This window comes from Nerophis lumbriciformis, linkage group LG20 (genome assembly GCF_033978685.3).
Source record: "Nerophis lumbriciformis linkage group LG20, RoL_Nlum_v2.1, whole genome shotgun sequence".
NCBI classification, from domain to species: domain Eukaryota; kingdom Metazoa; phylum Chordata; class Actinopteri; order Syngnathiformes; family Syngnathidae; genus Nerophis; species Nerophis lumbriciformis.
The window spans coordinates 13,645,231-13,662,100 of NC_084567.2; the positions used below are offsets into that span (position 1 = coordinate 13,645,231).

A 16,870-nucleotide genomic window follows, 5' to 3' on the forward strand; every position below is an offset into this window, starting at 1 on the left:
ACCGCTTGTCCCTTTTGGGGTCGCAGGGGGGGCAGGGGGGGTGCTGGAGCCTATCTCAGCTGCATTCGGGCGGAAGGCGGCGTACACCCTGGACAAGTCGCCACCTTATCGCTAGGGCCAACACAGATAGACAGACAACATTCACACTCACATTCACACACTCGGGACCATCTAGTGTTGCCAATCAACCTATCCCCAGGTGCATGTCTTTGGAGGTGGGAGGAAGCCGGCGAACCCCCCAAAAGGGACAAGCGGTTGAAAATGGATGGATGGATGACGAATTCATTATTGATTATTTCCATCGACTCCGTGACAACAATGTTGATATGATCATGTTGATGTTTGTGTTCGCCACATCACTTCGAAAGGGAGGGGGGGAGTGGCGCAAGTGCGTGTGCGTGCGCACCCCCCAGTGAAGATGGAGGACGACGATGTGATGTCAGCACTTGACCGCAGCATCACCACTTAGCTTCTATTAGCTTCCATTAGCTTCCATTAGCCTCCGGTGGCAGCTGCTAACATGCTAACTGCTGCCCGAACAAGCTAAGGGCAGCTAGCACGAGCTAGCAGGAAGAAATAGGAGCTAACAGCAGCTAGCAGAAGCTAACAGCAGCTAAAAGGTGAGTCAATCTTTTCTTTCACCTCCAACTGCTTCCGTGGGATGATTGAAAAATGGTTGGTTTCTTCTGGGCAAAAAAAAGGTTTTGTTGTTGTGTGAGAAAATATGATGGAAGGTTGTTTAATATGTTTGATGAATGAAAATATACAACTAACGTTGTTATCTGAAACAATATTCATATTTTATGTATGACATTATTATTATTATTATATGTAACATTATTTGTAACATCTTTAACAATATCAAATATTAAAATTATCATCTAATATTATTATTATTATCCAACAAAGTCAAGATTACCACTATAATAAAGTTATTTTTTATTAATATCTGTAACATGATTATTATAACTGTTTTATAATTATTATTATTATTATCTTGAGTATAATAATTAGTATTATTTGTAATATAATTATTATTATTATCTGTAATTTTATCCGTAATATAATAATAAAACATTTAGCTGCAACATTAGTTTGTTATTTTTCTGTAATATTACCATTTGTAATATAATAATTATCATTACTATCTGTAATGTTATCGCTAACATGATTAGTAGAGGTGTGGGAAAAAATCGATTCGAATTCGAATCGCGATTCTCACGTTGTGCGATTTGAATCGATTCTCATTTTAAAAAAATCGATATTTTTTTAATTTATTTTTTTTCATTTTTATTTATTATTATTTTTTAATTAATCAATCCAACAAAACAATACACAGCAATACCATAACAATGCAATCCAATTCCAAAACCAAAACCGACCCAGCAACACTCAGAACTGCAATAAACAGAGCAATTGAGAGGAGACGCAAACACGACACAGAACAAACCAAAGGTAGTGAAACAAAAATGAATATTATCAACAACAGTATCAATATTAGTTACAATTTCAACATAGCAGTGATTAAAAATCCCTCATTGACATTATCATTAGAAATTTATTAAAAAAAATTAAAAAAAAGAACAATAGTGTCACAGTGGCTTACACTTGCATCGCATCTCATAAGCTTGACAACACACTGTGTCCAATATTTTCACAAAGATAAAATAAGTCATATTTTTGGTTCATTTAATAGTTAAAACAAATGTACATTATTGCAATCAGTTGATAAAACATTGTCCTTTACAATAATAAAAGCTTTTTACAAAAATCTACTACTCTGCTTGCATGTCAGCAGACTGGGGTAGATCCTGCTGAAATTCTATGTATTTAATGAATAGAGAATCGTTTTGAATCGGGAAAAAAACGTTTTTGAATCGAGAATCGCGTTGAATCGGAGAAAAAAAATCGATTTTGAATCGAATCATGACCCCAAGAATCGATATTGAATCGAATCGTGGGACACCCAAAGATTCGCAGCCCTAATGATTAGTCCTAGCTTACGCTGCTATATTGACATGTTGAGCTGCCACACCGCCTCTGACTTGGTAAAAGTTAATTGCAGATGATAAATCATGCCTTTCACCTGGATAGTAGAAGGTTGTGAACATAAACCCACAGGTTGGTCAACTTTGACATCCAACTTAGACCCGGCGATGGTGAGAAAGACACGAAAAGACGCTCATTTTTTTTAACCCTTTATGATGAATTGTTGATGTAAAGGGGAAGAGCAGACATTGTAAGTGATTGTTTTATTTTGTTTGTATATCTTGATTAGCACTTTTCAATACTGCTGCATGATGCTTTGTGTTTGACTAAAGCTGCATCTGTTTAGCACACAGCTTCTAAAACGTGTAGACCAGTAGTTCTTAACCTGGGTTCAATCGAACCCTAGGGGTTCGGTGAGTCGGCCTCAGGGGTTCGGCGGAGCCTCCGCCACGGAGGTAAAGACACATCCGACTTATCGTGTAAATAAAAACTTCTCCCTATTGGCTTATTATGAATACCCCCAAACAATGTTCCCTCTAATTTTCCATCTGATTTGCATGTTGTTTGATTGATTGATTGAAACTTTTACTAGCAGATTGCAAAGTAAGAGAATACATTATATGAAACAGTACAGTTTACACAGTACAGTACATATTCCGTACAACTGACCACTAAATGGTAACACCCGAATAAGTTTTTCAACTTGTTTAAGTCGGGGTGCACGTTAATCAATTCATGTTAATGTGTGTAACGTGTGTAATTTGTTGTTGAGTTCATGCACTGTGTTGGTTTTGTTCTTTCAGCAAGGTAATGTTCATGCACGGTTCATTTTGTGCACCGGTAAAAAAAACATATAACTTTTTCTTGAATTGAAAAAAACATTTAATTTTTCCACTAAAGAAGGGTTCGGTGAATGCGCATATGAAACTGGTGGGGTTCGGTACCTCCAACAAGGTTAAGAACCACTGGTGTAGATCATCCTCCTTATATTCAGGCTCAAAACTAGAAGTTTCTAGATCATCATTTGTCCCAAAGTAGTCTTTGTTGTCTCTCATCAAGTCTGCCATGATTAGTAGTGTTGTTGTTGTTGAAGGAAGGTGGATGGATGTTTGATAGTTAATACAGAGTATTATTGTGGTACTTGTATCTTCTCTATGGATGTTTGATAGTTATTACAAAGTATTATTATGGTATTTTTATCTTCTCGATGGATTTTTGATAGGTAATACAGAGCATTGTTGTGGTACTTTGATCCTCATCTCAATGGATGTTTGATCAGAATCAGAAGTACTTTATTAAAAAAAAATGCAGTCTAAGCCTGGGCCCCTGGAGAGGGGGTCCAGACTGAGGCCAAGAAAGTAAAAAAAAACTCATAGCCATTGCACACATAAACATGTGTGTAAGAGGGAAACATCAAAGAACACAAAGAACACTAAGGACATTAAAAGAGCAGAGCGGATGCAACCAGCTGCCACTCCAGCAGTGCCATTTCTACATACAGCTCCAAAAGTAAAACAAAAAAAAACGAAATAATAATTTACCAATAATATATAGGTAAAAGCCAGTAAATTAGAATATTTTGAAAAACTTGATTTATTTCAGTAATTGCATTCAAAAGGTGTAACTTGTACATTATATTTATTCATTGCACACAGGCTGATGCATTCAAATGTTTATTTCATTTAATTTTGATGATTTGAAGTGGCAACAAATGAAAATCCAAAATTCCGTGTGTCACAAAATTAGAATATTACTTAAGGCTAATACAAAAAAGGGATTTTTAGAAATGTTGGCCAACTGAAAAGTATGAAAATGAAAAATATGAGCATGTACAATACTCAATACTTGGTTGGAGCTCCTTTTGCCTCAATTACTGCGTTAATGCGGCGTGGCATGGAGTCGATGAGTTTCTGGCACTGCTCAGGTGTTATGAGAGCCCAGGTTGCTCTGATAGTGGCCTTCAACTCTTCTGCGTTTTTGGGTCTGGCATTCTGCATCTTCCTTTTCACAATACCCCACAGATTTTCTATGGGGCTAAGGTCAGGGGAGTTGGCGGGCCAATTTAGAACAGAAATACCATGGTCCGTAAACCAGGCACGGGTAGATTTTGCGCTGTGTGCAGGCGCCAAGTCCTGTTGGAACTTGAAATCTCCATCTCCATAGAGCAGGTCAGCAGCAGAAAGCATGAAGTGCTCTAAAACTTGCTGGTAGACGGCTGCGTTGACCCTGGATCTCAGGAAACAGAGTGGACCGACACCAGCAGATGACATGGCACCCCAAACCATCACTGATGGTGGATACTTTACACTAGACTTCAGGCAACGTGGATCCTGTGCCTCTCCTGTCTTCCTCCAGACTCTGGGACCTCGATTTCCAAAGGAAATGCAAAATTTGCTTTCGTCAGAAAACATGACTTTGGACCACTCAGCAGCAGTCCAGCTCTTTTTTTCCTTAGCCCAGGTGAGACGCTTTGCGCGCTGTTTCTTGGTCAACAGTGGCTTGACACGAGGTATGCGGCAGTTGAAACCCATGTCTTTCAAGCGTCTCTTGGTGGTGGATCTTGAAGCACTGACTCCAGCAGCTGTCCACTCCTTCTGAATCTCCCCCACATTTTTTAATGGGTTTTTTTTCACAATCTTGACCAGGGCGTGGTGATCCCTATCGCTTGTACACTTTTTCTGACCACAGTTTTTCCTTCCCTTTGCCTCTCCATTAATGTGTTTGGACACAGAGCTCTGAGAACAGCCAGCCTCTTCAGCAATAACCTTTTGTGTCTTTCCCTCCTTGTGCAATGTGTCGATGGTTGCCTTTTGGACAGCTGTCAATTCTGAAGTCTTCCCCATGTTTGTGTAGGCTTCAGAACTGGACTGAGAGACCATTTAAAGCCCTTTGCAGGTGTTTTGAGTTAATCAGCTGATTAGTTTGTGGCACCAGGTGTCTTCAAAATTTAACCCTTACACAATATTCTAATTTTGTGACACACGGAATTTTGGATTTTCATTTGTTGCCACTTCAAATCATCAAAATTAAATGAAATAAACATTTGAATGCATCAGTCTGTGTGCAATGAATAAATATAATGTACAAGTTACACATTTTGAATGCAATTACTGAAATAAATCAAGTTTTTCAAAATATTCTAATTTACTGGCTTTTACCTGTATATTGCGCACACACGATTGCACCATGCATAGACAAGCAACCAAACAAAAACATCCTTTCAACACCCATATACACCGTGGTGGCCTCTGCGGTGTTCCACGCCATCGTCTGCTGGGGTGTGGGGAGCATGGCCAGGGACAGGAGCAGACCCAACAAAGCAACCAAGAGAGCCGACTCCACCCTCGGCCGCCCGCTAACTCTCGGCCAGTGTCCAGTCCGCATGGATGAGCGAGGATGCGTCCAAGGAGACCGAGGTGTCCGATATCTGCTCATTCAGCCAAGACACTGTGAAGCCTGCCCGTCCCGGCGCTCAGCGCCAGCTCCGCAGCCCTGTCTCTTCATCCGCATCTCCTCCAGTCTCTCCAAATGGACTCTGGTGTGGCAGAGACCCAACAGCTGGTCCCCATGGCCAAAATGCTCCCGGGAGGCAGATCCAGAAGTTCACAAAAAAGCACCGCAGAAGTTGCAAAAGTGCCACCCCTTGTGGCACAGTCCCAAAGGGTCCCGAACCAAAAGGCAAAAAAAAAAAAAAAACAGAGCTCCTGCCACCAGTAGCCACTACAGCGGCGCCATCTTGGAAAAAGTAAGAAAGAAATAGTTAATACAGAGCATTATTATGGTACTTTTATCTTCTCGATGGATGTTTGATAGTTAATACATAGTATTATTATGGTACTTTTATCTTCTCGATGGATGTTTGATAGTTAATACAGTGTATTGCTATGGTACTTTTATCTTCTCGATAGATGTTTGATAGTTAATACAGCGTATTGCTATGGTACTTTTATCTTCTCGATGGATGTTCATACTTGCCAACCTTGAGATCTCCGAATTCGGGAGATGGGAGGAGGCAGGGGGGTTGTTGGGTGTGTGGTTGCGGGGGGGGGGCATGGTTGCGGGGGCGGGGTTGAGGTGCAGGCAGCATACCCCTTCCCCTTCGAGCTTTTCTGGATGAAATAAAATTATTTTTTCCAATCATTTTGGAACTTGCAAGCGTATTTCTTCTTCCTACTCGTCGTCGCCATGTCTCTTCTTCGTTCTTCTGCTTCGTCTCCTTCTTGTTGTGTGTGCAGTTGTGCTCTGAGCTCCAAAAGCTGTAGATGTTATTGTAGCGTTCCGGAAGAGTTAGTGCTGCAGGGGATTCTGGGTATTTGTTTTGTTGTGTTTATGTTGTGTTACGGTGCTGATGTTCTCCCGAAATGTGTTTGTCTTGTTTGGTGTGGGTTCCCAGTGTGGCGCATATTAGTAACAGTGTTAAAGTTGTTTATACGGCCACCGTCAGTTTGACCTGTATGGCTGTTGACCAAGTCTGCCTTGCGTTATTATTAAACCAGTTAAAAGATCATAAAACGTGTCAGCATTTCTTGACATCTTCGAGTAAAGACAATTGTGAAACCCGGCCAGGGCTATTGAGGCCACACTAGTATTTGAGCCCAAGGACTTCATCCAGTCAGGTAAGTTTTGATGATATTACTGGGGTAAATATATTTCATCTATGGTATTTAAGTTTAATAGAGGTGTAATTGCTTGTTACTGTATGACTGTAGACTACTCCAGCAGACTTCCACTCAAGCTAGCTAGCTGTTCCTGTACTTGTTAGATGATTTTGGGGCCAATATCTGTAGCTAGCTAGGTTTATGTACCACCACAGTCTCATAATGAACCGAAAATATTTCTCTGTTAGCCGTGATGCTAATTTTCTCCATGTTAAATCCCATTAATTTATGCTAACAATCCGAATTTACCTTTTTTGTGATCTGTAAAGTTCAACTAGCAAATACTAAATCGAAACTTGTAGTTTCCTTTGCCTTCTGTTCTGCTAGCCATTCTGTTGTCATACAAGAATGTAGGTTCCATCCATCCATCTTCTTCCACTTATCCGAGGTCGGGTCACGGGGCAAGCAGCCTAAGCAGGGAAGCCCAGACTTTCCTCTCCCCAGCCACTTCATCCAGGTCTTCCCGGGGGATCCCGAGGTGTTCCCAGGCCAGCCGGGAGACATAGTCTTCCCAACGTGTCCTGTGTCTTTCCCGTGGCCTCCTACTGGTTGCACGTGCCCTAAACACCTCCCTAAGGAGGCGTTCGGGTGGCATCCTGACCAGATGCCCGAACCACCTCATCTGGCTCCTCTCGATGTGGAGGAGCAGCGGCTTTACTTTGAGATCCCCCCGGATGGCAGAGCTTCTCACACTATATCTAAGGGAGAGCCCCGCCACCCGGCGGAGGAAACTAATTTCGGCCACTTGTGCACGTGATCTTGTCCTTACGGTCATAACCCAAAGCTCATGACCATAGGTGAGGATGGGAACGTAGATCGACCGGTAAATTGAGAGCGTTGCCTTCCGGCTCAGCTCCTTCTTCACCACAAGGGATCGATACAGCGTCTGCATTACTGAAGACGCCGCACCGATCCGCCTGTCGATCTCACGATCCACTCTTCCCTCACTCGTGAACAAGACTCCGAGGTACTTGAACTCCTCCACTTGGGGCAGGGTCTCCTCCGCAACCCGGAGATGGCACTCCACCCTTTTCCGGGCGAGAACCATGGACTCGGACTTGGAGGTGCTGATTCTCATCCCAGTCGCTTCACACTCGGCTGCGAACCGATCCAATGAGAGCTGAAGATCCTGGCCAGATGAAGCCATCAGGACCACATCATCTGCAAAAAGCAGAGACCTAATCCTGCAGCCACCAAACCGGATCCCCTCAACGCCTTGACTGCGCCCATAAAAGTTATGAACAGAATCGGTGACAAAGGGCAGCCTTGGCGGAGTCCAACCCTCACTGGAAACGTGTCCGACTTACTGCCAGCAATGCGGACTAAGCTCTGACACTGATCATGCAGGGAGCGGACCGCCACAATCAGACAGTCCGATACTCCATACTCTCTGAGCACTCCCCACAGGACTTCCCGAGGGACACGGTCGAATGCCTTCTCCAAGTCCACAAAGCACATGTAGACTGGTTGGCAAACTCCCATGCATCCTCAAGCACCCTGCCGAGAGTATAGAGCTGGTCCACAGTTCCACGACCAGGACAAAAACCACACTGTTCCTCCTGAATCCGAGGTTCGACTATCCGGCGTAGCCTCCTCTCCAGTACACCTGAATAGACCTTACCGGGAAGGCTGAGGAGTGTGATCCCACGATAGTTGGAACACAACGTTTTCCATGGCTTCCCCGAACTCCTCCCATGTCCGAGTTTTTGCCTCCCCGACCGCTGAAGCCGCACACCGCTTGGCCTGTCGGTACCTGTCCGCTGCCTCCGGAGCCCTATGAGCCAAAATAACCCGATAGGACTCTTTCTTCAGCTTGACGGCATCCCTGACCGCCGGTGTCCACCAACGGGTTCTAGGATTACCGCCACGACAGGCACCAACTACCTTGCGGCCACAGCTCCAATCAGCCGCTTTGACAATAGAGGTGCGGAACATGGTCCACTCGGACTCAATGTCCAGCACCTCCCTCGTGACATGTTCAAAGTTCTTCCGGAGGTGGGAATTGAAACTCTCTCTGACAGGAGACTCTGCTAGACGTTCCCAGCAGACCCTCACAATGCGTTTGGGCCTGCCAGGTCTGTCCGGCATCCTCCCCCACCATCGCAGCCAACTCACCACCAGGTGGTGATCAGTAGAAAGCTCCGCCCCCAATTCATGTTAATGTGTGTAACGTGTGTAATTTGTTGTTGAGTTCATGCACTGTGTTGGTTTTGTTCTTTCAGCAAGGTAATGTTCATGCACGGTTCATTTTGTGCACCGGTAAAAAAAACATATAACTTTTTCTTGAATTGAAAAAAACATTTTATTTTTCCACTAAAGAAGGGTTCGGTGAATGCGCATATGAAACTGGTGGGGTTCGGTACCTCCAACAAGGTTAAGAACCACTGGTGTAGATCATCCTCCTTATATTCAGGCTCAAAACTAGAAGTTTCTAGATCATCATTTGTCCCAAAGTAGTCTTTGTTGTCTCTCATCAAGTCTGCCATGATTAGTAGTGTTGTTGTTGTTGAAGGAAGGTGGATGGATGTTTGATAGTTAATACAGAGTATTATTGTGGTACTTGTATCTTCTCTATGGATGTTTGATAGTTATTACAAAGTATTATTATGGTATTTTTATCTTCTCGATGGATTTTTGATAGGTAATACAGAGCATTGTTGTGGTACTTTGATCCTCATCTCAATGGATGTTTGATCAGAATCAGAAGTACTTTATTAAAAAAAAATGCAGTCTAAGCCTGGGCCCCTGGAGAGGGGGTCCAGACTGAGGCCAAGAAAGTAAAAAAAAACTCATAGCCATTGCACACATAAACATGTGTGTAAGAGGGAAACATCAAAGAACACAAAGAACACTAAGGACATTAAAAGAGCAGAGCGGATGCAACCAGCTGCCACTCCAGCAGTGCCATTTCTACATACAGCTCCAAAAGTAAAACAAAAAAAAACGAAATAATAATTTACCAATAATATATAGGTAAAAGCCAGTAAATTAGAATATTTTGAAAAACTTGATTTATTTCAGTAATTGCATTCAAAAGGTGTAACTTGTACATTATATTTATTCATTGCACACAGGCTGATGCATTCAAATGTTTATTTCATTTAATTTTGATGATTTGAAGTGGCAACAAATGAAAATCCAAAATTCCGTGTGTCACAAAATTAGAATATTACTTAAGGCTAATACAAAAAAGGGATTTTTAGAAATGTTGGCCAACTGAAAAGTATGAAAATGAAAAATATGAGCATGTACAATACTCAATACTTGGTTGGAGCTCCTTTTGCCTCAATTACTGCGTTAATGCGGCGTGGCATGGAGTCGATGAGTTTCTGGCACTGCTCAGGTGTTATGAGAGCCCAGGTTGCTCTGATAGTGGCCTTCAACTCTTCTGCGTTTTTGGGTCTGGCATTCTGCATCTTCCTTTTCACAATACCCCACAGATTTTCTATGGGGCTAAGGTCAGGGGAGTTGGCGGGCCAATTTAGAACAGAAATACCATGGTCCGTAAACCAGGCACGGGTAGATTTTGCGCTGTGTGCAGGCGCCAAGTCCTGTTGGAACTTGAAATCTCCATCTCCATAGAGCAGGTCAGCAGCAGAAAGCATGAAGTGCTCTAAAACTTGCTGGTAGACGGCTGCGTTGACCCTGGATCTCAGGAAACAGAGTGGACCGACACCAGCAGATGACATGGCACCCCAAACCATCACTGATGGTGGATACTTTACACTAGACTTCAGGCAACGTGGATCCTGTGCCTCTCCTGTCTTCCTCCAGACTCTGGGACCTCGATTTCCAAAGGAAATGCAAAATTTGCTTTCGTCAGAAAACATGACTTTGGACCACTCAGCAGCAGTCCAGCTCTTTTTTTCCTTAGCCCAGGTGAGACGCTTTGCGCGCTGTTTCTTGGTCAACAGTGGCTTGACACGAGGTATGCGGCAGTTGAAACCCATGTCTTTCAAGCGTCTCTTGGTGGTGGATCTTGAAGCACTGACTCCAGCAGCTGTCCACTCCTTCTGAATCTCCCCCACATTTTTTAATGGGTTTTTTTTCACAATCTTGACCAGGGCGTGGTGATCCCTATCGCTTGTACACTTTTTCTGACCACAGTTTTTCCTTCCCTTTGCCTCTCCATTAATGTGTTTGGACACAGAGCTCTGAGAACAGCCAGCCTCTTCAGCAATAACCTTTTGTGTCTTTCCCTCCTTGTGCAATGTGTCGATGGTTGCCTTTTGGACAGCTGTCAATTCTGAAGTCTTCCCCATGTTTGTGTAGGCTTCAGAACTGGACTGAGAGACCATTTAAAGCCCTTTGCAGGTGTTTTGAGTTAATCAGCTGATTAGTTTGTGGCACCAGGTGTCTTCAAAATTTAACCCTTACACAATATTCTAATTTTGTGACACACGGAATTTTGGATTTTCATTTGTTGCCACTTCAAATCATCAAAATTAAATGAAATAAACATTTGAATGCATCAGTCTGTGTGCAATGAATAAATATAATGTACAAGTTACACATTTTGAATGCAATTACTGAAATAAATCAAGTTTTTCAAAATATTCTAATTTACTGGCTTTTACCTGTATATTGCGCACACACGATTGCACCATGCATAGACAAGCAACCAAACAAAAACATCCTTTCAACACCCATATACACCGTGGTGGCCTCTGCGGTGTTCCACGCCATCGTCTGCTGGGGTGTGGGGAGCATGGCCAGGGACAGGAGCAGACCCAACAAAGCAACCAAGAGAGCCGACTCCACCCTCGGCCGCCCGCTAACTCTCGGCCAGTGTCCAGTCCGCATGGATGAGCGAGGATGCGTCCAAGGAGACCGAGGTGTCCGATATCTGCTCATTCAGCCAAGACACTGTGAAGCCTGCCCGTCCCGGCGCTCAGCGCCAGCTCCGCAGCCCTGTCTCTTCATCCGCATCTCCTCCAGTCTCTCCAAATGGACTCTGGTGTGGCAGAGACCCAACAGCTGGTCCCCATGGCCAAAATGCTCCCGGGAGGCAGATCCAGAAGTTCACAAAAAAGCACCGCAGAAGTTGCAAAAGTGCCACCCCTTGTGGCACAGTCCCAAAGGGTCCCGAACCAAAAGGCAAAAAAAAAAAAAAAACAGAGCTCCTGCCACCAGTAGCCACTACAGCGGCGCCATCTTGGAAAAAGTAAGAAAGAAATAGTTAATACAGAGCATTATTATGGTACTTTTATCTTCTCGATGGATGTTTGATAGTTAATACATAGTATTATTATGGTACTTTTATCTTCTCGATGGATGTTTGATAGTTAATACAGTGTATTGCTATGGTACTTTTATCTTCTCGATAGATGTTTGATAGTTAATACAGCGTATTGCTATGGTACTTTTATCTTCTCGATGGATGTTCATACTTGCCAACCTTGAGATCTCCGAATTCGGGAGATGGGAGGAGGCAGGGGGGTTGTTGGGTGTGTGGTTGCGGGGGGGGGGCATGGTTGCGGGGGCGGGGTTGAGGTGCAGGCAGCATACCCCTTCCCCTTCGAGCTTTTCTGGATGAAATAAAATTATTTTTTCCAATCATTTTGGAACTTGCAAGCGTATTTCTTCTTCCTACTCGTCGTCGCCATGTCTCTTCTTCGTTCTTCTGCTTCGTCTCCTTCTTGTTGTGTGTGCAGTTGTGCTCTGAGCTCCAAAAGCTGTAGATGTTATTGTAGCGTTCCGGAAGAGTTAGTGCTGCAGGGGATTCTGGGTATTTGTTTTGTTGTGTTTATGTTGTGTTACGGTGCTGATGTTCTCCCGAAATGTGTTTGTCTTGTTTGGTGTGGGTTCCCAGTGTGGCGCATATTAGTAACAGTGTTAAAGTTGTTTATACGGCCACCGTCAGTTTGACCTGTATGGCTGTTGACCAAGTCTGCCTTGCGTTATTATTAAACCAGTTAAAAGATCATAAAACGTGTCAGCATTTCTTGACATCTTCGAGTAAAGACAATTGTGAAACCCGGCCAGGGCTATTGAGGCCACACTAGTATTTGAGCCCAAGGACTTCATCCAGTCAGGTAAGTTTTGATGATATTACTGGGGTAAATATATTTCATCTATGGTATTTAAGTTTAATAGAGGTGTAATTGCTTGTTACTGTATGACTGTAGACTACTCCAGCAGACTTCCACTCAAGCTAGCTAGCTGTTCCTGTACTTGTTAGATGATTTTGGGGCCAATATCTGTAGCTAGCTAGGTTTATGTACCACCACAGTCTCATAATGAACCGAAAATATTTCTCTGTTAGCCGTGATGCTAATTTTCTCCATGTTAAATCCCATTAATTTATGCTAACAATCCGAATTTACCTTTTTTGTGATCTGTAAAGTTCAACTAGCAAATACTAAATCGAAACTTGTAGTTTCCTTTGCCTTCTGTTCTGCTAGCCATTCTGTTGTCATACAAGAATGTAGGTTCCATCCATCCATCTTCTTCCACTTATCCGAGGTCGGGTCACGGGGCAAGCAGCCTAAGCAGGGAAGCCCAGACTTTCCTCTCCCCAGCCACTTCATCCAGGTCTTCCCGGGGGATCCCGAGGTGTTCCCAGGCCAGCCGGGAGACATAGTCTTCCCAACGTGTCCTGTGTCTTTCCCGTGGCCTCCTACTGGTTGCACGTGCCCTAAACACCTCCCTAAGGAGGCGTTCGGGTGGCATCCTGACCAGATGCCCGAACCACCTCATCTGGCTCCTCTCGATGTGGAGGAGCAGCGGCTTTACTTTGAGATCCCCCCGGATGGCAGAGCTTCTCACACTATATCTAAGGGAGAGCCCCGCCACCCGGCGGAGGAAACTAATTTCGGCCACTTGTGCACGTGATCTTGTCCTTACGGTCATAACCCAAAGCTCATGACCATAGGTGAGGATGGGAACGTAGATCGACCGGTAAATTGAGAGCGTTGCCTTCCGGCTCAGCTCCTTCTTCACCACAAGGGATCGATACAGCGTCTGCATTACTGAAGACGCCGCACCGATCCGCCTGTCGATCTCACGATCCACTCTTCCCTCACTCGTGAACAAGACTCCGAGGTACTTGAACTCCTCCACTTGGGGCAGGGTCTCCTCCGCAACCCGGAGATGGCACTCCACCCTTTTCCGGGCGAGAACCATGGACTCGGACTTGGAGGTGCTGATTCTCATCCCAGTCGCTTCACACTCGGCTGCGAACCGATCCAATGAGAGCTGAAGATCCTGGCCAGATGAAGCCATCAGGACCACATCATCTGCAAAAAGCAGAGACCTAATCCTGCAGCCACCAAACCGGATCCCCTCAACGCCTTGACTGCGCCCATAAAAGTTATGAACAGAATCGGTGACAAAGGGCAGCCTTGGCGGAGTCCAACCCTCACTGGAAACGTGTCCGACTTACTGCCAGCAATGCGGACTAAGCTCTGACACTGATCATGCAGGGAGCGGACCGCCACAATCAGACAGTCCGATACTCCATACTCTCTGAGCACTCCCCACAGGACTTCCCGAGGGACACGGTCGAATGCCTTCTCCAAGTCCACAAAGCACATGTAGACTGGTTGGCAAACTCCCATGCATCCTCAAGCACCCTGCCGAGAGTATAGAGCTGGTCCACAGTTCCACGACCAGGACAAAAACCACACTGTTCCTCCTGAATCCGAGGTTCGACTATCCGGCGTAGCCTCCTCTCCAGTACACCTGAATAGACCTTACCGGGAAGGCTGAGGAGTGTGATCCCACGATAGTTGGAACACAACGTTTTCCATGGCTTCCCCGAACTCCTCCCATGTCCGAGTTTTTGCCTCCCCGACCGCTGAAGCCGCACACCGCTTGGCCTGTCGGTACCTGTCCGCTGCCTCCGGAGCCCTATGAGCCAAAATAACCCGATAGGACTCTTTCTTCAGCTTGACGGCATCCCTGACCGCCGGTGTCCACCAACGGGTTCTAGGATTACCGCCACGACAGGCACCAACTACCTTGCGGCCACAGCTCCAATCAGCCGCTTTGACAATAGAGGTGCGGAACATGGTCCACTCGGACTCAATGTCCAGCACCTCCCTCGTGACATGTTCAAAGTTCTTCCGGAGGTGGGAATTGAAACTCTCTCTGACAGGAGACTCTGCTAGACGTTCCCAGCAGACCCTCACAATGCGTTTGGGCCTGCCAGGTCTGTCCGGCATCCTCCCCCACCATCGCAGCCAACTCACCACCAGGTGGTGATCAGTAGAAAGCTCCGCCCCTGTCTTCACCTGAGTGTCCAAAACATGAGGCCGCAAATCCGATGACACAACTAGAAGGTCGATCATGGAACTGCGGCCTAGGGTGTCCTGGTGCCAAGTGCACATATGGCAGTGACGTGCGGTGAGGTTGATGGCTGGTGAGGCACTGACTTCATCACAGTCAGATTTACAAACATAGGAACCCTACAGAGTATCTTATTCACCATTTGATTGGCAGCAGTTAACGGGTTATGTTTAAAAGCTCATACCAGCATTCTTCCCTGCTTGGCACTCAGCATCAAGGGTTGGAATTGGGGGTTAAATCACCAAAAATGATTCCCGGGCGCGGCGCCGCTGCTGCCCACTGCTCCCCTCACCTCCCAGGGGGTGAACAAGGGGATGGGTCAAATGCAGAGGACACATTTCACCACACCTAGTGTGTGTGTGACAATCATTGGTACTTTAACTTAACTTTAACTTTACACATACAAACTGTAGCACACAAAAAAGCACATTTAATAAAAAAACGTTATTATGGTCTTACCTTTACTTATAAATGCGCCGCTGTTGTGCTGGATTAATGAACCCCCTGATGGGAGTGTTATATCAACTAAAGCCCTCACTTCAACTTTCCACGTGCAAGATTGAATCTATTTAAAAAAGTGTAACCGAGGGTTTATAAATGTCGTCTATACTGTATGAAACTACAAAATAACAAACACGGAGGCTCCAGTTTACACGAGGACCACTTTATTTACCTTCTTTCAAAAACTTCCGCTCCACTCCAACGTGTCAAAATTCCGCTCTTAGCGCCTTCAAAATAAGAGCTCAAGGCATATACTGTATAACAGCGCATAACAGGAACTTAACATCACAAAGAGGAAAGCCCATAAAAATAGGTTACAAAAGTTATTTAATAAGAAGCCAAAAAGTGCAAAAACAATAATGTTCGTGTTGGAGGAGTTGTGAATTAGATACACCTGCAGTCTGCAGGTGTACCTAATGTTGTGGCCCAGCAGTCATTCACAACTCCTCCAACACGAACATTATTGTTTTTGCACTTTTTGGCTTCTTATGAAATAACTTTTTTAAATAGATTCAATCTTGCACTTGGAAAGTTTAATTGTGGGCTTTAGTTGATACAACACTCCCATCAGGGGTTGCCGGGCATTCTACGGCGGGGGTGCAGGAGGCGAGCCTCAGCCAGTGCGTCTTTTGCAGCCGTTTTATGATCGCTCAGCACAAGAAATACTTTACACACATACAGTTGTTGACAAAATACACTGTACATTATATACCTCAGCTAACTAAACTATGGAAATGTATAATATAGTTCATATAGCAATACGGTCTCACTGCACAGCAGACCAGCAGTTAGCCGAGTCCGTCCATGTTGAGGCACTGAGTGACGTGCCTCGACTGGCTGCTGTTCACCGCACCGTCTCTTCTCAGTATTTGAACGGCAAATGTGAAAATTCAGCGATTTTGAATACAAATAATCTAAAACTGGTGAAGTTAAATGGAAAATAACTTTATAGTATAATCACTGGATACATTTAACAATTTAGTATATATTTTTTTCTTTTTAAATTTTTTTTCTTTCTCTAGTGACTGCACGTCACTGACATATGGACACCCTTATGTTTGAACACGGTGTTTGTTATGGACAATCTGTGACGAGCACAAAAGTCCAATAACAAAACACCACTTGGGTTCAGATCCGGGCGGCCATTCTTCCCAATCACGCCTCTCCAGGATTCACTGTCGTTGCCAACATGAGCGTTGAAGTCCCCCAGTAGGACAAGGGAATCACCAGGGGTAGCACTTTCCAGTAGTCCCTCGAGTGTATCCAAAAAGGGTGGGTACTCTGCACTGCTGTTTAATGCGTAAGCACAAACAACAGTCAGGACCCGTCCCCCCACCCGAAGGCGGAGGGAATCTACCCTCTCGTCCACTGGGTTGAACTCCAACGTGCAAGCTTTGAGCCGGGGGTCAACAAGAATTTCTACCCTAGTCCGT

At 44.6% G+C, this 16,870-nt stretch overlaps 1 protein-coding gene across 2 annotated transcripts in view; it reads left to right on the top strand.

The window, feature by feature from the left end:
- Positions 1 to 378: 378 nt before the first annotated feature.
- The window catches only part of apba1a (amyloid beta (A4) precursor protein-binding, family A, member 1a), a 52,320-nt gene continuing 35,828 nt past the window's right edge, over positions 379 to 16,870 (top strand). For both annotated transcript variants that reach the window (XM_061980479.2, XM_061980481.2), the window contains exon 1: positions 379 to 620. The gene's annotated coding sequence lies outside the window, so the exon portion shown is untranslated. The remainder of the gene's footprint in view (positions 621 to 16,870) is intronic.